General features: G+C 43.3%; 2 pseudogenes; both read left to right on the top strand.

The window, feature by feature from the left end:
- Positions 1-280: 280 nt before the first annotated feature.
- LOC147702745 (protocadherin gamma-B5 pseudogene) lies at positions 281-5517 on the top strand (annotated as a pseudogene).
- Positions 5518-17057: 11540 nt separating this feature from the next.
- On the top strand, positions 17058-19739 carry LOC147702744 (protocadherin gamma-A6 pseudogene; annotated as a pseudogene).
- The last annotated feature ends 1091 nt before the right edge of the window (positions 19740-20830 follow it).

Below are 20830 nucleotides of genomic sequence, written 5' to 3'. Positions count from 1 at the left end.
ATTTGGATTAGTCACAAGAGGGCGCTGTTGTCCCACTCGACAAGAGAACATCAGCTGGAGGCGGTGCAGCAGAGCCTCGCGCCGACTCTTCGCACAGTCACTCTTAAAAGAGATGCGACAGGAAGGGACTTCCTCGCGCTGCTTTCCCCGCTGGTAGTGCAAGGCTTGTTGGTTCCCGTGACTAAGTGCTGCAGAATCACTTTGAGTTGTACCGGGACGAGGTGTTACGTAGATATTTTTGGAAGGCTGGGCGGTTCTGAACATTTAAGGAGAGCAGATTATGGCTGGGACTGCGTCTCTCCCCGGAGCAGCAGAGCTGAGCGGTAAACGGCAAGTGCTCATCTCTTTTCTTCTTGTCGTGCTGTGTGAGGCGGTGTCTGGGCGCCTCCAATATTCTATCGCAGAAGAAACGGAGCGAGGGCACGTTGTTGGAAACATTGCAAAGGATTTGGGATTGAATGTGAGGCATTTGACCGACAGGAACCCCCGCGTCGTTTCTGCTGCACGGAAGCAATATTTCACCATAAACGCCGACGGCGGGGAGCTGCTCGTGAGTGACAGAATAGACAGGGAGGAAATGTGCGGGGAAGCGACCAGTTGTTCCATCAGCTTCGATGCTGTGGTGGAGAACCCAATGAATGTTTTTCACGTGGAAGTGCTCATCCAGGACATCAATGACAACCCGCCACTCTTTCTAAAAAGTTCAGTTGTTTTAGAGATCGCCGAGACCGCATTGCCGGGAGCGCGCATTGCTCTCGGAAATGCCCAAGATCCCGATATTGGCGTCAATGCGCTGCAGGGCTACAAGTTGAGCACAAACCCATACTTCCTTCTGGAGGAAACCAAAAGCAGCCAAGGGATCAAGTTTGCAGAGTTGGTGCTGGACAAGAGTTTAGATCGTGAAAAACAAAGTCATCTTCTGTTAATATTGACTGCTTACGACGGCGGAGATCCAGTCATGTCCACTACAGTGGATATTGATATTAATGTTCTTGATGCTAATGACAATGTTCCACTGTTTACTCAACAGAGCTACAGAGCCAGCATCAGTGAAGGGGCCGCAAATAACTCAGTGGTGCTGCAGGTGAAAGCCACAGACGAGGATGAAGGTTCAAATTCCAAAATCACCTACTCTTTCAGCAGCATCTCTGCAGAGGCCCTTGGCACCTTCAGCCTGGACGCAGACAGTGGAGAAATAAAAGTTAAGGGGCTTCTGGACTTTGAACAGGCCACTTCTTACAGAATGTCAGTGGAAGCGAAGGATGGCGGGGGGCTCGTCGCTCATTGCCCGGTGCTGATAGAGATTATTGATGACAACGATAATGCTCCTGAGATCACGTTCACATCAGTGTCCAGCACAGTTCCAGAGGACTCCCCCCTAGGCACAGTGGTAGCGCTGATTAATATTCATGATCGAGATTCTGGAGATAATGGCCAGGTGGAGTGCCACATTCAAGAAAGGCTGCCTTTTGAATTGACTTCTTCATCGGGAAAGATTTACAAACTTGTAACATCGAGCACACTAGACAGGGAAACTGCACCAGAATATAACGTCACAGTAGTAGCCACAGACAAAGGATCTCCTCCCCTTGCAACAAGTAGAACTATCCATTTACAGCTATCCGATATAAATGATAACTCTCCACTATTTGCAAAATCTTCCTTTCATGTCACTGTTGCAGAGAATAATCCATCTGGTGCTTCTATTTACCGGATACAAGCCTTGGATCTCGATTTGAATCAAAACGCTCATATCACTTATTCCATTCTAAATAGCAACAGTGAAGATGTTTCTATTTCCTCCTACATCTCCATTAACTCCCATACCGGTGTGATCTATGCCCAGCGCTCCTATGACTATGAACAGCTCAGGGAGTTTTACTTTCTGGTCAAGGCTCAGGACTCTGGGTCTCCCCCTCTCAGCAGCAATGTCACAGTGAGGGTGTTTATTGTTGGTAAGAATGATAACTCCCCTGAAGTCCTCTACCCCACGCTCGGCTCTGATGGTTCTGCATTGTTCGAGATGATCCCTCCATCTTCTGATCCAGGTTATCTGATCACAAAGGTGGTGGCCGTGGATGCTGATTCTGGACACAATGCATGGCTCTCCTATCAGCTGATTCAAAGCTCTGAATCCTCACTATTTAAAATCGGTCTCCACTCTGGAGAAATCAGGACATCACGACTGTTTTTGCCCAAAGATCCTCTCACACAAAAAGTAGTGATAGTAGTGAAGGACAATGGGCAGCCATCTCTGTCAGCCACTGCTACTCTGAATATGGTGTTCTCAGAAGATCTTCAGGTAGCACTTCCTGAATTAAAAGACCTGCCCATTGAGCCTGATGATGAATTTAATTTGAAGGTCTATTTAGTTGTAGCTTTAGCTTTAATCACCTTCTTGTTTATTTTAACCCTGATGTTGGTTGTAATTATCAAATGCAGAACACCCAAGGGACCAGTCATTTTTGATTCTCTAGTCCCTACTCTTTATCCAAACATTGACCCTAAATTCTCAACTAATTACCAGAATGGGACTCTGCCCTTGCCCTACGCATATGAAGTCGGTGTGGTACTGGACTCTAAGCAAAATGAGTTCAATTTTCTCAAATCAAGTCAAGATTTGTCCACAGACATCCTCTTCTCTACTAATGACTCGGGCATTCAGAATGAGCCTGTGGAAGGAACTGTTGGCAATGACAGCTTTCAACAGGTAAGACAATGCAGTCCTGTTGAACCTTGTGTTTCTAATGTCATTTGCCTTTGTTTTCCCGATTGCAAAATGTTTTTGTGCTTTTATTAATACCTCCTAAATGACTAAAGAGAGGGTCAATATTCAAAGACTCTGTTTGAAGCACTGCGACAAAATGTGAATGGTGCGTTCCTTTATGTGGTTGAGGTGAAGTTGTGTAGTATTAAGTTGAGTAGTTAATTAAGCATAGCTTACCTCTTTCTCTCAGTGGCTTATTTATGAGAAACATGCATCACTTTTCTACCAGGTACAGTGGTACATGTATGAGGCAGGGCTCTGAATCAGACGTATGAAGCCACACAAAACCACCCTGCATGGCTTTGAGTGGCCTTATAAATCTTGAGAAAGGCAATGCAGCGCAAATTGCTGCTTCACTTTATTTTGCGCCCAAGATGCTTTCCATAGGCATTGTAGTGGATGTTCCATGCAACACCCAGCAATCTTGATTCTGCCCCCAGACTTACAAAATCATGTTAACCTGGGTAAGTGCCAAATCCTTACACCTCCCGAGGTGTAACAACGAGAAATATCTTTATTTCTCCTAGTTGTTTCCTCTTTCTATGGGTGCCCCATTCTGCTGCACTTATAGAAAGAGACAGCAAGGTGACCCTTCCTGCACAAAAAACAATCCTGCATTCAACAGAGGCGCCCTTGCACAATATTGCAATGGGAACTAAGTTGGCGCTAGCCTGTCGAAATTGATCCAGCTCAGGTGGAAAGGACAGAAATGCACCATATTGCATAAATATGGTGCATAGCTGCCCTTTCACTTTGGAGTATGGCAGTGCTGCAAGCTGACCGGCTGTGCTGTCCTACACCATTATCCAGTAAATGAGGGCCTTGGTGTTTTAAGCACAATGAGCCAGGACCTGTTCCTCCAATGACAATGCATCTTTTTTTAATGGCTACAGTTTGCTAGAATTTTTGCAGCACAACTTGCAGATTTTTTGTGAGCTGTCCAGGATTTTTTATACTGAGAAGTACTTTTTTAATACAGTTAATTGTAACACGTGATGTAATTGTGTTAAAGTATTATTATTACATGAGATTATGATTATTGCTTGAGATTATGATTTCTGTGTTTTTCGGGCCACATGTGTGTTATTGGAATTGTAAGCAAGGTGGCTTAAGAAAAACCTAAATAGTATAAACACATACTAATGTGTCTTGACAGAACCTGAAGTACACAGGTCAATGCAGATTGAAGACGCCATGGTAAAAAAGACAGAAAGAGCTGGGATTCTATCCTTGCATGGGTAAAACACCAAAAGTAAACAGCGTGGCACTTGGGATATCCTAAATATTGTTAATGTGCATTATTGTGTCTGTAAGGATACATAACCAAATAGGATTACTTCTAGAGCACAGAGAAGACTCCATAGGTTATGGACCAAGACAACAGATAAGTGGCAGTGGTTTGAGATGGTGTGTGTGTGTGTGTGTGTACAGGAGAGACAGGATGCTGAAAACCGAGAGAACTGGTGAAAACGGTTAACAGAGAAAATGTGAGTGAGAGTTAAAGAGAGGGAAGAGCTGCATTATAATGTGTCAACGGTGCAATCGCACATACTTTTTGTATGCATTAAAGCTAGACTTGTTATCATGGAAGTCAAGGGAGGCGTTGCCTGTTCTGGTGATAAGAAACCTCCAAACCATTCAACCAAAGAGAGTTGTTGTAATAGCAAAACATGAGATGTAATTGCTGAATGTCCCTTGCAAATGAATGTCTTTGGCATTGCCTTGGTTTCTTATAAAAGCATTTTAAATGGATTCCACTTATCATGGACCCCATATAATGTAATTTCAGGGGTGTTATTCAGCTAAAACCGAAGATAATTGAAATATATAAAAGGTTGAAATGCCAGAATTCAAATGTATTTGATATCTAAATCATCAGCAGCCAATCTTTATATTTGAATGAAACCGACCAGTTGATGATGGATACATTTTAATTAGGAATTTCCATAAGGTAAAGAACAAACTGTTTGTTTACGTTATTGCGGGTGATGTGATGAGTTTAAAGAAATTGACATGTTCTTCAGTTACATTCAATAAGTAAAACACTTCATATTAAATTACTGTTAAAACTACCAATGGCTGACTTGTTTCCCGGAGTCATAGTGACCTGTGCATTGCTTGCCCAGAAGTCAAGCAGAACACTGAACAGCGCCACTATTGTGCATAGATTATGTGCTTTAATTCTGTTATTTCGCCATGAATATAGTATTTTTTCTTACGCTGCATGCTATTCTGTAGATTTGATGTAACTTACACTGGCTTCTTAGACGAATCATATGTCGTTTTAGTTGGTTAATTGGTTACTGAAAATATTTGATTATAATAGTTTATGTATTTAACTGTTTTTTAAAGTTCTGTGTTGTGAGGAAAACCACTACGAGGCATACTTTTAATGAATACAGTGCCAAAAATACACAGAACCATTGTTGTATCCAATATGGTAAAATATCCTCAACTCAGCTTTTAAGAATGAGTGTTGATCTTGTTATCTGGCGGCTGTTAATGTTGACATTGAGTGCTGCCAGGTTAGGAGTGTGGAGTGGCTACAGCTTTCCGGATGCTTTCATTTGTATTTGTAGTTCAAAAACATCAAATATATTGCGAAAATTCTTCCACAGATTACATATTGAACCCTCTTGTGTATATCTTAGTGTCAATGTAAATATATATGTCTATTTCAGAAAGATTTTAGGAACCAATCAAGTTTCACTATTATGATGTTTCACTATTATGATGTTTCACTTGAATAATTCACTACCCATAGCATTTTAAATGCAGTACATCTGTTATATTTTGTAACAATGTCAACATTATCGTACTACAAGTACATCTCATCAAGGCAGTCGTAAGCATTGATTGCCGCAGAAGAATCAGTTTTGTAACTTGCATTCATTCAGTGGCACACACTCAGTAAAACACTTTTGGGAATTTCGTCTGTGTGGGCCTATGATTACGAGAATCAAAGGTGTGTTTGTGAGAATGAAATGCAAGGAGTTCCCCAATGGAATTATGTTGGAGGATTTTATTGGGAAAATCTGTTCTTGGACTAGTTACTGGTTCATAATGCAGAATTATTGCCATGATGCAAAAGCAGGGCCCTTACGCTTGCATGTAGGCTTCATTGGCTCTTACATCACCTGCTGCACGTTTCTATGCTTTTCCTCTGCCTAAATACAAGTCATCATTTGGCATCTATATGGAGCTGCTGCCTTCTTCCTCAACCCATCAGGTTTTTTCATTTCTGCACATCAGATGCAGGCCTCTTAATCGAGTTATATTTCTCTTGTGCAGAATACTAGTACCAATGTTGTATCCTGGATGCCATACTTGTGATCTGGATACCATATTTGTTTCCTGGATACTATACTTGTGATCTGGATACCATACTTGTGTCTTAGAAACCATACTTGTAATCTGGATACCATACTTGTGGTGATCTGGACGCCATGCTCTTGTCCTGGATGCCATAGTTGTGATCTGGATTCCATACTTGTAATCTGGATACCATACTTGTGGTGATCTGGACGCCTTACTCTTGTCCTGGATGCCATAGTTGTGATCTGGATTCCATACTTGTAATCTGGATACCATACTTGTGGTGATCTGGACGCCATGCTCTTGTCCTGGATGCCATAGTTGTGATCTGGATTCCATACTTGTTATCTGGATACCATACTTGTGGTGATCTGGACGCCATGCTCTTGTCCTGGATGCCATAGTTGTGATCTGGATTCCATACTTGTAATCTGGATACCATACTTGTGGTGATCTGGACGCCATGCTCTTGTCCTGGATGCCATAGTTGTGATCTGGATTCCATACTTGTAATCTGGATACCATACTTGTGGTGATCTGGACGCCTTACTCTTGTCCTGGATGCCATAGTTGTGATCTAGATACCATACTTGTGTCTCGGATACCATACTTGTGGTGATCTGGACGCCTTACTCTTGTCCTGGATGCCATAGTTGTGATCTAGATACCATACTTGTGTCTCGGATACCATACTTGTGGTGATCTGGACGCCATACTCTTGTCCTGGATGCCATAGTTGTGATCTAGATACCATACTTGTGTCTCGGATACCATACTTGTGGTGATCTGGGCGCCATATTCTCGTCCTGGATGCCATAGTTGTGATCTAGATACCATACTTGTGTCTCGGATACCATACTTGTGGTGATCTGGACGCCTTACTCTTGTCCTGGATGCCATAGTTGTGATCTGGATTCCATACTTGTAATCTGGATACCATACTTGTGGTGATCTGGACGCCATGCTCTTGTCCTGGATGCCATAGTTGTGATCTGGATTCCATACTTGTAATCTGGATACCATACTTGTGGTGATCTGGACGCCTTACTCTTGTCCTGGATGCCATAGTTGTGATCTGGATTCCATACTTGTGATCTGGATACCATACTTGTGGTGATCTGGACGCCATACTCTTGTCCTGGATGCCATAGTTGTGATCTGGATACCATACTTTTGTCACAGATACCATACTTTTGGTGATCTAGACGCCATACTCTTGTCCTGGATGCCATAGTTGTGATCTGGATTCCATACTTGTAATCTGGATATCGTACTTGTGGTGATCTGGCCGCCATACTCTAGTCCTGGATGCCATAGTTGGGATATGGATTCCATACTTGTTATCTGGATACAATACTTGTGGTGATCTGGACGCCATACTCTTGTCCTGGATGCCATAGTTGTGATCTGGATTCCATACTTGTGTCTCGGATACCATACTTGTGGTGATCTGGACGCCATACTCGTGTCCTGGATGCCATAGTTGTGATCTGGATACCATACTTGTTATCTGGATACCATGCTTGTGGTGATCTGGACGCCATATTCTCGTCCTGGATCCCATAGTTGTGATCTAGATACCATACTTGTGTCTCGGATACCATACTTGTGGTGATCTGGACGCCATACTCTTGTCCTGGATGCCATAGGTGTGATCTGGGTTCCATACTTGTTATCTGGATACCATACTTGTGGTGATCTGGACGCCATACTCGTGTCCTGGATGCCATAGTTGTGATCTGGATTCCATACTTGTAATCTGGATACCATACTTGTGGTGATCTGGCCGCCATACTCTTGTCCTGGATGCCATAGTTGGGATATGGATTCCATACTTGTGATCTGGATACCATACTTTTGGTGATCTAGACGCCATACTCTTGTCCTGGATGCCATAGTTGTGATCTGGATACCATACTTGTTATCTGGATACCATACTTGTTATCTGGATACCATACTTGTTATCTGGATACCATGCTTGTGGTGATCTAGATACCATACTTTTGTCACAGATACCATACGTTTGGTGATCTAGACGCCATACTCTTGTCCTGGATGCCATAGTTGTGATCTGGATTCCATACTTGTAATCTGGATACCATACTTGTGGTGATCTGGCCGCCATACTCTTGTCCTGGATGCCATAGTTGGGATCTGGATTCCATACTTGTGATCTGGATACCATAGTTGTGGTGATCTGGACGCCTTACTCCTGTCCTGGATGCCATAGTTGTGATCTGGAGACCATACTTGTGATCTGGATACCATACTTGTGATGATCTGGACGCCATACTTGTGGTGATCTGGACGCCATATTCTTGTCCTGGATGCCATGGTTGTGATCTGGACTCCATGCTTGTTATCTGGATACCATACTTGTGGTGATCTGAACGCCATACTCGTGTCCTGGATGCCATGGTTGTGATCTGGACTCCATACTTGTGATCTAGATACCATACTTGTGTGTCGGATACCATACTTGTGGTGATCTGGACGCCATACTTGTGTTCTGGATGCCATAGTTGTGATCTGGATTCCATACTTGTGATCTGGATACCATACTTGTGGTGATCTGAACGCCATACTCGTGTCCTGGATGCCATGGTTGTGATCTGGACTCCATACTTGTGATCTAGATACCATACTTGTGTCTCGGATACCATACTTGTGGTGATCTGGACGCCATACTTGTGTCCTGAATGCCATAGTTGTGATCTGGAGACCATACTTGTGTACTAGATACCATTGTTCTGATCTGGATGCCGGACTTCTACAGGTCATTCCTTAGTGTGAGAACAGAGCCTCGCACATGTCCCTTTGTATGTGTCCACTGCTCCAGACATGCATGAGTGCCTTGTGCTGCTGTGGTCATTTGCTTATGCTTTAGTAATGGTGGCAGGCCCTATGGTAAACAAAATCTCGATCCAAGAGACAGAATAGGTCTCTTCACCCAAAACAAAAACTGCATTGGCGGTGACGGTTATAAAGCACTTACACAAATCAATAGCAGGTGCAAAACAATAATCAGTGGTTCTCCTGCTGGGCATTTTCCATATGTTCTTTTCATCATATGACCCTTGAGTCTCTGGCAGCTCGTGTTGTGTAGCCCTGTCTGGGGATCGGTGCATCACTAAGGAATTGGGATCCCTCTGCAGGAGGGATGTCTAATTCTGTTTTCAGTCTAAATCTGGCTGATGGCCTTCTTCCGTTATTCACTAGTGGGCCATTCAGCGAATATGTCACATTACATCCCCAAAGTGCAGCTGACATCATCGGACAAATATGCCTTCTACATTGGCCATGGTTTGTGATTGTTAAAGATGCTGGACCAGGTAAGATAATTGGTGTTTTTTAACTACCCTAGATGACCTCTTTAACCTCAGCCCGCTGTCTCTATCCTGTTTCAGAAACAGTCTCTGATGCATTCTTCTATGTCGGTTATACATCAAGCATGATGACGCCATAAACATTCTGCATGATGGCTGCCTGAACTTTAGATGTTGATGCTGGAGCCTTTGAAGACTCGTGCACTTCAGTATCTGCTATTTCAATGAATGTGAGAATTAGCCTAATGGTTTGTGCCAAAACATTGTGGGAGTTCACCCCTTTCTGTTGTGCTTGGCCCAAGACTTTGCAAAATGGTGTCAGCTGATAAATATGTCCTCAGATTGCTTTCAGATGTGGGGACATCTCATTTGATGCTTAGTGCTCTTGGGAGTAAAATGCAGAATTTAGATTTGTTACTGAATACAGAAGTGTTTGCTTTCTCTGTTGGGTACCAAACCCGGATGAGAATCTAGCTGAGCTCATCACACCCTCGACCTTGAGACAAGAGGAGCCAGTCAGTCTAGTGCCATGGATGGCATGTCACACTCAGTCCTTTTTCACAGCAATACAAGACAATCTGTTGCACTTTTTATAGCCAGGTTCAGTCATTTTACCGGCATAAGAGTGGCGGCATTAGACTTAGGGCGTTTCAACCACTGCCACACTGCAGAACCGCCCGCAGTATTAAGTGTGGCGGTTGGACTGCCAACGAACCGCTGCTACCATCCTGGATCAAGGCTCCTGTGGTGGTTCAAGGCCAAAATATGCTGGTGGTGCCGCAGCAGCACCAACGTGCATAGTTTGAGTTTCCCTCCACCGCTCTTTTCATGGCAGTTACGCTTCCTTGTAAGGTCGGGAGTGAGGCAACAAAGGGGGCCCTACAGGACCCCTTCTTCTCCTTGTGCAAGGGGGTATGTAAGAAAAAGGTTCCACAAATTGAAGGTAACAAGTAGTGGTTTATTGGAAGAAAGATCCCATCCACAGGTGAGCATCCAGCCAGCATCAAAGTAGGATAGCAACTGCTTGTGGATCAAAGCATAACATTCCATAAGAGATTCCAGTGCCTCATGACATCAGCACAGCTATGTCACGAAGCACAAATACACAGAACCACGATGCCACACATCTCCCTTCTAACACTAATGACAAAATTACAAAAGAAAATGAGTAAATATTAAAGCATAAATCACACAGTCAAGTAGTCTTTTAAATACTCAGGAGAATGGGAAACCCTTGCAGACTTGCGAAGAGATGAGGAGGGTTCGTCTCTAAGAGTTGGACAATGACGACTGCAAGAAGCCTCCACAAGATCATTACTAACCACCACCACCCTGTTCAAGTTCCAAACACGATGATCTGCAGTTTTGATGGCATTTTTAAAAACTTTGATGACACGAATAGGCTTCTTAAAGGTAGCAGAAAGAGCCTTATTATTTTTGCAGGGATTTTTAACAAGTACCCAATCTCCCACTTTGACAGGCGTGACTTTTACAGAATTCCTTGCATCAAAAATCCTTTTCCTATCCTCAATTCTGGAAGATTCACGCAACATCCAGTCATCACAGACATCATGTGGAGATGGTTGTAGATCATTAACCCATGCAGGTACTACAAGGGTATTGGGAGTACGAGACCTAAAAAGTTCAAAGGGGGTCTTCCCAGTAACAGCATGGGGAGACATCCTGTAAACCTTAACCTTTTTAAACACATCTGTCCTCCAATCTGTGCCAGCAGACTTGGCCATTCTGATGGTTTCTTTGAGAACACGGTTGAATCTCTCAACCATACCATTGGTTTCTGGGTGGTACAAGGATGACTTTTTGTGTTTAATACCTTGCTCTAACAGAAAACGTTCCATCTCTTTAGATACTAATTGAGGACCATTGTCCGTGAGAATGGTGTTAGGAATGCCCTCCCTCGCAAAAAGTTTGGTTAAGAAAGCCACCACATGCTTAGTCTCGATGCCACGAGTTATGGCAATTTCTGGCCATCTGGAAAAGAAATCAACAAGGACAAGAACATACCACTCACAGCCAGCTGACACAATGGGCCCCAAAATATCCAAACCAACCTCTTTCCAGGGTGCATTCGGTCTGTCTCTAATCACCATAGGTTGGACTTTAGGTTTTGCCACCTTCTCACTAAGAGCACAGTCAATGCAATCCCTAACTTTACGTTCCACTTCCAAATCCATATTTGGCCACCAATATGACCTCCTCAAAATCTCTTTGGTTTTTGAGATTCCTAAATGGCCAATATGTGCTAAAGAGATAAGCTCATCCCGAAGAGCTAGGGGTGGAACTAATCTGGTTCCCCTAAAAAGTAAACCATCTTGTTCTGAAAGCTGATCTTTGACATGCCAAAATTTCTCAAGGCCTTCCTTGGATTTAGGTTTAATTTTCCATCCAGTCATTAAAAGTTTAAGAACTTCCACAAGAACCAAATCCTCCTGAACCATCTTCAACCACCTGTCTTTGTCAATGACAGCCTCCTCTACAACACAAACCATCTCATCGTCTTCATCACAATCTTCCTCATCATTAGCCTCAGAACTAGGAACAAGGCGAGATAAAGCATCTGCTACCTTGTTTTCCACCCCAGGTAGGTATTTTACATCAAAATCATAATCTTGCAAACCAACAACCCATTTAGTGATCCTACCAGACACAGCATCAATACCTTTTTTCTTTAAAATTTCACAAAGCGGCTTGTGATCCGTCCTAACCTCAAAGGTCGTTCCCCATAATAAGTTTTTAAGCTTCTTGACTGACCAGTAAACAGCGAGAGCTTCACGCTCAATCACCGAGTATCGAGTTTCAGCTCCCTTTAAACTCCTTGACAAGAAAAGAATGACCCTCTCAGTGTCCTCAAACTTCTGAACCAGTACGGCACCTAAACCCTTCAAACTTGCATCAGTAATCAAAATAGATTTCTCAGAGGGGTCAAAACTGCTTAATTTCGGGGCAGAGGCTAACCTCTCCTTGATGACTTCAAATTCATGTTGACATTTTTCTCCCCAAACGAAATCCACTCCTTTCCTCAACAAATATCTCATGTTGGCACACAAAGAGGCAAAATCTTTCACAAACTTACTATAATATTCAGCAAGTCCCAAAAAACTCATCAACTCTTCCTTATTCTGTGGGGAAGACAACTTAGAAATGGTCGAGATCAAATTTTCTTTAGGTAAAAGTTGTTTTAAATAGTCCACGAATTTCCAAGGGAATAATAGTTTAAAAAAAAAAAAAAAAAATTAGAGATAGGTGTTGAGATCTTTTCTTCATCCCACCCTCGTCGCCAAATGTAAGAAAAAGGTTCCACAAATTGAAGGTAACAAGTAGTGGTTTATTGGAAGAAAGATCCCATCCACAGGTGAGCATCCAGCCAGCATCAAAGTAGGATAGCAACTGCTTGTGGATCAAAGCATAACATTCCATAAGAGATTCCAGTGCCTCATGACATCAGCACAGCTATGTCACGAAGCACAAATACACAGAACCACGATGCCACACAGTGCATGTAGCAGGGCACATGTTGTGTCCCCCTGTAGTTTTGAACGCACAGTTCCTACACGGGGAGGAATGCATGACATGGTGCATTCCTTCATGTGCAGGAACATGCACTGGCAATCCCGATGCAATGCTGTTTCAGGTGCACACTGAGCCTTCAAACAGCACTGCCGTGGGACTGCCACGCCACCCGCCCACCAGACCATAAAGTTATATGTAATCTGGCAGGCGGGCAGCAGCGACTCTTGTTGGTGTGGGGGCGCGGCAGTGGCGTGCTGCCTGCTCCCGCATTGCAAAAACTCATAAACAGGTCCCTCGAAACCTACTGCATAGTCTTCCAGTTAACTCATATAAATTGATACTGCAGAAAGCCAACACAGCAATTATATTATTAAATGCCAAAATTAACTTCTGTGAGCTTGGCCAGCCTGTAGTCCCTCTCCATAACAGGCGCATCACAGACATGACCTGAACAGCACCTCAAAGCATCACAACGCTCACTCTGGTGGCTGACACACCTGGGGATGCCTGTAGAGGCGTGTTCTGATTCCAGGCACTGTGTGGGGTGTAGGCAATGCCTCTGGCTTCAGTTGCTAGGGGTGTATAAATGCCAACAAACTGTCGCTCTCTCGGTTGTAGTTGCAGGTAATGTGTTGTTTTAAGAAAAATGTGACCTTGTTTGTCATCTTTGCATGTTGTGCAGTAAACATAAAGAAGGGGCAATAATGCTTAGAGAGGTGTTTTATTAAAAGTGAAGATGTCCACAGAAGTTGAAAGGTTAGGAACCACTAGCCTCATCCACCAATATCCCAACTCCCATCAAGACACCTGTGTAGGGTTTCTTATGGCAGAGCCAGCAGGGGCCCATCGCAGTCGAAAACATGGCAGTGTGTCCTACTCTCAGTAGTTGGCACAATGGTCATCTGCCTTCTGCTTAGAAGACAATTCTGCCTTTCCTTACCGAACTCACGGCTGATGCTGTGACCCTGTGTGGACACTAGCCCCAAGATGCCATATGGCAATTTGCACGCTCTACAAAATAAGTTAACATGAACTCTTACAGGCTCAGTAAATAGTAATCAATACTATTCTTGCTAGAACAAATGAGAGATTTGGAAATGCGTAGATGAAAGTGAACCACTGGGAGTGTATTTGTGTTCAGTTATATGTTTTTTGACTCATTCATTCCCTGTCAGGAAAGGAATAATTACATGCATCTTATTATTGACTCTACTTGAAAGTGAACAACTAGATTGTGTGCTGGTACATGCCTTAGCTGAATGGGAACACTAGAAATCTTAAGTGTGTGTCAGACATTTGAGGTTTCATCTGTGACGTGGAATGGAATATGCATTAAAACATTTACAGTGGTGTAGATTAGGTTGAGCATTTCATTCGGATACTTTGTGCTCCATTCATACCAATTTTGTAGTCACAGTGCGCTATGATGTAATTAATCTTTGGTTCAGTGTTTCTTCAACCAGGGCTATCTTCATGCTTTACTGTGCATCTTTGTCATCTACAATCACCTACATCTCATGTTGTGCTGCACTGTCTCTAGAGAAATTCATCACTGCTGACTACAACTTTCCCTCCATAATCCCTTCGCTTAAAGTAGCCTCCTTACTTGTAGTAATCCATTTTGGTTTTTACAAATGTACTTGTGGTGTTGAACATAGTTCTCTGTGGGTTGAACATGCACATGCCTTAGAATCTTATTGATTGGTGTGGATAATGAGATAACAGAATGGTGAAGCAAGGTTGGGGGAGTTGGAAAGTGGAACAGCCGGGAACAGCTGTACCTTGGTGTTTCCTGTGTACGGCGCCAGGATTTACAAGAAATAAAGCTTCAACTCTCTACTCGTGTGGATTCGCCGTTACAAACCTACTATTTATTGTGTGTCAAGGGCTTTCTAAGAGCATTTCCTCAAGTATTCTAGACATCAGTCAAGATAATATTGCTTTGGATGAGATGCGGCAGATCTGTGGCTCACTCTATCCAGTCCCTTATGTCTACGGTTGTAACGAAGACCAAAGGGCCAAATTTCCTGATTTCCCATGCAATACAGCACAGCAACCAAAGATGAAAGCAAAAAAGAACACCAGTGCCATTTCTATAAAGATAGATGCTCTCTCTCTCTCTCTCTCTCTCTCCTGGTGCGCTGGACACATTAGGCTGCCCCGTGCCAGTGCACACATACTTTCACCATTGTACAAAGGTATGTGTGGTCACACGTTTTTTGTACTAGAAGTGCACTCTTCCGATACAATATACTGTACTTTCACGTAGTTTAACACTTTTAGAACTTTATTTTACTGTACAGTACAGCAAACATGCAAAGCTGGAAAAGTTTTTCAAAAAGACAACTTTTCTCTAACGTTATATCTGCACCAAAGAGGTGTACATTTTTGGCCACACATTCCTGTTTCCCAGTGTTAGTGTGAAAATCCATGCCTCATTACATGGTAGTGCCCTTGAACCACCCTTTGATGCAAAATAGCGCAAAGTAGTACTTTATAGATGTATTGCACAGGAAAATAAATCCCAAAATTAACATTTTCTGCTGGGTTTGCATCACTTTTGTGACACAAACCTGGTGCAAAGTGTTGATAAATTCGATTCATAATGTGTTTTTCTCCTAGCTTAAATGTAATAGTCTTTGGTACAACTGGAGCCATTTGAACTCTCCCAGAGATGGAGACAGATCAGCCAATTCGTGGAGACCCTGGAAGCGCATGCGCACACACTTTTTTTGCATTTTGGATTGTTCCTACACCCTTTGATCCCCTAGAGACTAACTCCCTTCTGCTTCTCAGCCACGGGTCTGGTACTCAATGACAGCTGATGCGCCAGCCAGATGCCCTGAAACAAGGCGGTGAGAGACTCTGGGACAAGACGGATTCAAGTTGTCACTTTAGATCAACCTAGGATATAAAGCTTTGCTTTTTTTCTTCAAGTGCCCATGTTAAAGACATGTGATGACGCTTCCTCCGAGTGGCTCAAATGAGATGGCACCCATCACTGTGCCGGCACACATCACTGTGCCGTAGAGATGAACGAGATTCTGGCAAATCGTGCTGCTCCTTCCGATCCTCGATGCCTCCCAGAGACGAGTAGGGTGCATCAGCCTCTGTTGAGGATCTTATAATGATGGAAGGAAAAGATTGCAATTGGGCAAAGCCACTGATGGGGAGTATATTTTCTAGAAACGAAATACAGGACAACTTGTGGAGCAGAAAGATGGGCAGTTGGACCGTGAACCTAGTGCCTGCCAGTGGTCATCGTGTCAGTAGGAGATGGACTCGGGTACCAGCAGGGGTTAAAAGCAAGAGTGCTCGGCAGGGCCAGTTCCAAGAAGTCACTCGAAGAAGTTTACTCTGAGCACAATTCTAGAGTGGCATTGGATCTAGCGCAGGGTGTTATTGAATCGTACTGAGAGCTGCAGCAGCAGCAAAAAAAAAAACGTTCTTTCTTAACGCAAAATGACACCCTAGTAAAGCGTTTGAGGTGTCTCTGTAGCATGAGCGAAAAATATCAAATATATTACAGTTCAATATTCAGTGTTGCCCGCCAATATGACATATTTGGTAAATCTTATAAGACGTTTGATTGAAAAAAATCGCAGCTCAATTTGTTTCAGCGCTGCGCCTTCTGCGGGCTTTTCATCTTGATACAAAGATATTACCTGAGAATAGCAGTTTGCCCTTTTGATTACTTTAAGATTCGCTTGCATCCTCACATTCCTGTTTCTATCCTCACATCCCTGTTTCTCCTATCAAACCCAAACATTGTGTCTTCTAAAGGAGAGATTAGGTAGTTTATAATTCGTCATGGAAGCTATGGATTTTAGCTGAATAAAAAAAAAACAGAAAGCACAAGTTAGTTTCTCTTGTCATGCGGCACCCGGTTTTATGAGGCTACCGTTTTTGATTACGACACTTAGCGTCGCTGTTCAACTATCTTAGAAATAATACACCGGGAGATTCAGCCACCACGTGATGCACACACAGCAGAAGAACCGGTCACCGTGAAAGGAAATGCGATGGAATCATACTGAGGATCTCCGTGTGAAGCAGGCTCTCCTTGTGTGCGGGCTTTATTTTCAAATTCGCAGGTTTATTTGAGTCTTCAGACTGCCATGGCAGATACACCCAAAGGAGGCTACCGCAGGGCTCAGTCATCGAGGCGCTGTTACTCCGAAGCTCAGGCATCGAGGAGCTGTTACTCCGGGGCTCAGGCATCGAGGCGCAGTTACTCCCGGGCTCAGTCATCGAGGTGCTGTTACTCCGGGGCTCAGGCATCGAGGCGCTGTCACTCTGGGGCTCCTCTGCTGCTTCTTGTTGCTCTGCAGACAGTCTGTGGAGCCGCTTCCGGGCAGCTGCGTTATTCCATTCCCGAGGAAATGAGGAAAGGCTCTTTTGTTGGGAATGTGGCTCTGGATCTGGGGATGGATACAAAGGAGTTATCGGAAGGTGGAGCCCGGATTGTGTCCAGAGGTAGGAAGCAGTATTTTATTCTCAATGTAAACAACGGGCATTTATACATTAATGAAAGGATTGACAGAGAAGATGTTTGCGGACACACTGCTCAGTGCTTAATTAATGTAGAGATTTTTTCTGAGAAAAAAATTATAGTGTATTCAGTCGAAGTGGAAATTCGAGATATTAATGACAATTCGCCTACATTTTTTGCACAAAAAATGACTTTACAAATCATTGAAAGCACAGTACCAGGAACGCATTTTGTGCTGCCCGAGGCTCAGGACTCAGATGAAGGGGTGAATTCCATACAAAACTATCAGCTTGAAGCAAATAAACACTTCTTCCTGGATGTAAAAACTGGTGCTGATGGGGCAAAGAGTATCGAACTGGTCCTGGAGAAACCACTGGACCGAGAGGAACAGGAAGTTCACAGCTTGATCCTGACAGCCACGGACGGAGGGGATCCGGTCAGATCCGGCACAATGCAGATTAATATCAATGTGCAGGATGTGAATGACAATGTCCCAGTGTTTGACCAGTCTGTCTATAAATTCACTGTGCAGGAAGATATGCCCAAGGGCTCTGTGGTGGGCAGCGTCAGAGCCACTGATATTGACCAGGCATCAAACGCAGAAGTACACTACTCGCTTTACAAAATCAAGGACAAGACTTCACAGAAATTCTTATTAAATTCTACCACAGGCGAAATATCATTGAATGAACTGCTGGATTTTGAAGAAACTGAATTTTATGAATTTGAAGTCCAGGGAAGCGATGGAAGCTTCTCATCTCGATGCAAAGTTTTGATAGAGGTCCTTAATATAAATGACAACAGTCCAGAGATTATTTTGTCATCACTGCTCAAGCAAGTGTCAGAAAACAGCCAGGCAGGGACAGTCATTGCTCTTTTGGACGTATTTGATAGAGATTCTGGAGTTAATGGGGTGGTTAATTGCTTCCTCCCTCCCCACCTTCCCTTTCAGTTGAAGAAGTCAGTTGGAAGTTATTACAGTTTGGTAACTGATGGTGAGTTGGACAGAGAGCAGACCTCGCAATATAATATAACCATTACAGCCACAGACAGTGGGACTCCGCCCCTCTCTAACAGTAAAACCATCCGCCTACAGATCACAGATGAAAATGACAACCCACCAATGTTTAAACACAAGTCTTACAGCTGCTACATTATGGAAAACATGCCCCCTGGAACATCTGTTTTTAGCTCAAAGGCAATGGATGCGGATTGGGGGAAAAATGCAAAAATCTCTTACTCCTTCATTGATGGGAAAATAGTGGATTTGCCGTTGTCGTCTTACATATCGATTAATTCCGAATCTGGCGTTGTCTATGCACTGCAAGCATTCGACTTTGAAATGTTCAGAGAATTTCAAATCCAAGTAAAGGCTCAAGATGGTGGTTCACCAGCACTTCAGAGTAATGTCACTGTGACATTCTTCATACTGGATCAGAATGATAACACTCCTGAAATATTACACCCAGCAACTCCCACTGATGGCTCCTCGGGGGTGGAGATGGCTCCTCGCTCCTCAGATCCAGGGTATCTTATCACAAAAGTGATTGCTGTCGATGCTGATTCAGGACAAAATTCCTGGCTCTCCTACCAGCTGCTGAGGTCCACAGACCAGGGTCTGTTTACTGTAGGTCTTCACACTGGAGAGATCAGGACAGCCCGTCCAGTTATGGAAAAAGATGCCACAAATCAATTTCTGGTGGTCTTGGTGAAGGACAATGGGCAGACTCCTCTCTCTTCTTCAGTTACAGTCACCATAGTGCTGGCAGACAGCATTCCGGAAATGCTTAATGATATAGGTAACCCTTCAGCTCCCGCAGACATGGAGTCAAACCTCACACTGTATCTGGTGATCGCTGTTGCTGTTGTTTCCTTCTTGTTTCTTTTCCTGATCATCCTTCTTTTGGCCATCAGGATTCACCACTGGAGGGAAGCTCAGCTCTGTGCATCTTCCGGGGTTAACTTTAATGCACGTCCTGTCTCACAGTTTGTGGGCATCGATGGTGTCAGAGCTTTTCTACAGGCCTATTCCCATGATGTCTGCTTAACAGACTCAGTAGCTAGCAGTCTCCAGTTCCCTATTCCAGGCGACTCCAACATGGTTCCAGCAACCCAGAAAAATGAAATTCAAGGGCCTCCCCTAATTGAAGATTTTTTAGGACTAGCTAAAGAGGACCAACCCAGTGTTCCGGTAAGTGTATTTTTTGTGAATATTCTTTTGAAATTCGTACAAGACGTGATTTTATGTTGGCTTGTAATTCAAAGTTTTATTTTGTGGAGAGGAAAATATGTGGTTCATGAATGCTGAAGACAGAAGTGTTTCTGGTAGGCTAAAAGAAGAACATTTGTCCTTTAATCATGCACTGTAGCCTTAAACAAAGCGTGAATGGGTGGCAAGATGATACCAAGGGCTTTCTGGAATGTCAAAAAGAATACTTGTGAATTCATTTAGAAATGTCTACACTTCATTTTTAAGCATATGTGATTGTTTGTGAAACCTCGAAATTTACACTGGAGCTGAGTGTGAACTAACTTGTTTGCGATATTTATCGAGCATTTTGGATTTTTTTTGTGAGATCTTCAGTTTGGCAGCCATAACATGTTCTTTGTCAAGAGAACATCGTTTTTTTTACTATGTGTTGTGTAATGATTTGAGGAAAGAAAAATAAGCATGTTGGAATTTAAAAATAAAGTTTTGACTATGAGTGATATAGAGAAAAAAAACGTTAAGATCTATCAAATGACATTTTCCTTACCACCTTTCAGCTTCTCCTCTTGTGCATAGTCATCTGCTCTGCTCACTTCCTTTCCAATACATCTGAACCGTGGTTGTCTGTGCAGCAAACCCCTTCAGATGTGAAAATATTCATAGCGTGGAGATTTGTCTGTCAAACAGCAGCATGATTCCCTGATAAACGCCAGTCAGCCCATCAGTGAATGGCCACAGCCCCTGTCTCATAGACAGCCCGAATGCTTCCTTGTTTACATATTTTCTTACCTTGATATCATGGATCAGTGTTAAACTCGGTATGTCACGAGCTAACCTGCTTTTTTTCTTTTTGTATGAATACCTTTGAACCGTGTGTGTCAGGTTGCCGAATCCGCGTTAAATTGCTTGTACCTCATTGTTCTGTGTGTGCGTCACCAGTGTTTGGATTTAGCCTTAAAAAATGATCATGGAGCCCACTTTAGGTGCGCTCATTTCAGCGACGTTTACGTTTTGGTCGTAGTTCATACAGACACTTGAATCGTGACGTTAAAAAAATAAAATGCGTGTGTTTAATGTGCAGTTATGACAAGTAGGCGTCATTAAAGAGTCTGGATGGGAGATGTCTGAATGCTTATTAGCAAGGTAGTGCTTCATGGCGCTCTGTGGAGTAAAATGGAGCATTTGGATTA

The sequence above is a fragment of the Lissotriton vulgaris genome, chromosome 7 (assembly GCF_964263255.1).
Source record: "Lissotriton vulgaris chromosome 7, aLisVul1.2, whole genome shotgun sequence".
Taxonomy (NCBI): Eukaryota; Metazoa; Chordata; class Amphibia; order Caudata; family Salamandridae; genus Lissotriton; species Lissotriton vulgaris.
Note: the sequence above shows the minus strand (reverse complement) of the source record. Positions and strands in the feature narration are given on the sequence as shown.